This window comes from Alosa sapidissima, chromosome 16 (assembly GCF_018492685.1).
Source record: "Alosa sapidissima isolate fAloSap1 chromosome 16, fAloSap1.pri, whole genome shotgun sequence".
Lineage (NCBI taxonomy): Eukaryota > Metazoa > Chordata > Actinopteri > Clupeiformes > Clupeidae > Alosa > Alosa sapidissima.
The window spans coordinates 19,615,475-19,617,974 of NC_055972.1; positions in this window are offsets into that span (position 1 = coordinate 19,615,475).

The window sequence follows — 2,500 nt, forward strand, 5'->3', positions numbered from 1 at the left end:
GAGATTCACCAAACTCCATCTCCCTCTATCCACATGTCCACCAGCCCAGCGTTGGTGGAGCGACCATTTGGGTTTATTTATAGCCCATCATATACACTGATTTACCGTGCAAAATGTGAGCCAATCCCCACAGACACACACACACACACACACACACACACACACACACACACACACACAGAAAGAGAGAGAGACGTGCATGGGCTCTTCCTCTTCTTGGATGGATTTAATGCAGAACCCGATCCAGACAGTCTAACAGGGGCTTAACGAGGTGGAGGAGGCTACCGCCCTACAACTGGGATTTGGGGGTGCTGCCCTCAAGATGGCTGGGTGGTGTTGCATATGTCTTTCTTATGAATGTAATGTTCCCCTCTCAGATCTGCCTGTGTCCTGCACCCATTGCAGCCCTGTTGGAACTTCCACTCCACCCTGATAATCTTCTGATCACGCCCTAATATACAGCAAGCGGGCCAAAGAGGGGGTTAGTGTGTGTGAGTGTGTGTGTGTGTGTGTGTGTGTGTGTGTGTGTGTGTGTGTGTGTGTGTGTGTGTGTGTGTAAGGTCTCTCTGGTCTGATTGCGTCAAGGGGAAGCGATGTTGTTTTAAGACTAATTTATAACAGAGCAGAGACAGACTCAGACATGAATTAAACGGCAGTAACTCACATACATATGTGTGTTTGCATATCAGGGCTCAGGGGTACGGCTCTAATTACTAATTACTATGTGTGATAAAACACTTGCATTTATCATGTTAACTTCCAAGGAATCGAGCCAACATTACGGCAATGAAAGCACACAGCAAGCTAAAGCACATCTGAAGAATTATTTGCAATGTTGTGTGGTTGGCAGGTCTGCAAGCTCCTGTGTGAAGATTGCAGGTTCTCTTCCTGGCTCTTTGGTCTACAGGCCCATTTGAAGGCCATCTCTTCCTGATCCTCTGGTGAGGTATGAGAGGACGAGTCGTTCTCATGAGCTCTTCCGGAATCTTCTCCCAGCACACCCTCGTCTCTCTCTGGCGTTTAACGAGCTGAAACCGACCCAAGGTCCCCTGGTTTGATGTGGTTAATGCCTGAAGCAGCCCTTGGCCACAATCGCTGAAGACACATCCATCTGGAGATAGCACACACAAACACACGCACGCACACACACACATGCACACACACACACACACACACACACACACACAATCAGTCAAACACTCAGTACAGGGTACAGGGATTAATAATTCATTGCAATGACGTACATGAGCATGTTAATGGCAAAAGAAATAGGACATTTTTGAGCGTCTGGTTTTGTGCCTCTAGCTCATGCTGAAGAAGGGTATTTTCCCATGCCTATTAATCTATTATCATTTATTATTTACCTTACTTGTCTTATTAAGCATTTATAACACATTTAATACACTTAGGTTAAGTTAAGTTAGCACTAAAGATTCCCCACTTACAGATATATGAAATCATGTAGATATAATTATTTATCTCTCCTCAACAATCTTACAATCTATGGCTTTTATACAAACATAGGGATGTCAAAGTCAAATACATTAGAGGGCCAAAAAAACAAATTTGCTACAAGCCGAGGGCCGGACTGGTTCAATGTTTATTAAAACATATTAAAAAATGACTGCACGTAACCTATTGAACCAAGAAGTGTACTGTATTTTATTTAATGATTAAATGAATAACATTTTTGTATGGCTCTGTCACTAATTTCAAGTGAAAACATTTTTCAACAGGCAAACAGACAAAAACAAACTTCCTTCAAAGAAAAATCACATGTCCTGTGCATTTAATGAATAAAGCAATATTTTCTTATGGCTCTTTCAGTTATTTGAAGGGAAAACATTTTCAACAGGCAAACAGCAAACAAGTAAATGTCCTTCAAAAATAAAATATGTTCCTTAATATCAAGATGTTATGCATAAATGAAATTGCATGCATTATAAACTGAAAATGCTATATTGTGCTGCTCTATGATCCTACCAATTACTGCTTTCAAAAATCAAATCAGTTGTATTCTTTCTCATGGCTCTTATATTATCTTATATAAGTCCATTAACTGAAAAATAAATATAAATAAATAAAATGGCACAAAAACAATACTTCCTTCAAAGAAAAATCATGTCTTGTAGAAACTGTAAAAATTTAACTGAATTAAAAACTTAAAATACGTTAATGCTCTGTGATTCTCACTTGTCTGAGACTGAGCCTGATACTTAGTGGTGTCTCATCTTTTGTACAAGTTCATCGATGTTCGGGGTCAGGCTCTGAGCTGAGGAAATCCATAGGATTGAGCCAAGGTGCTTATCAGTAAGACGGTTCCTGACTGCTGTTTTGTTTAGCTTCATCAAAGAGAACATTTGTTCACAAAGGTATGCGCTGCCAAACATTGAGAGTGTCTGAGCAGCTTGGGTGTGCAGCTGAGGGAATGTGTTGGGGATGAAACGTGCAAACTCAGCAGCACCCACTCTCTCATATTTTCCCTTCAGTGTTATTGCAC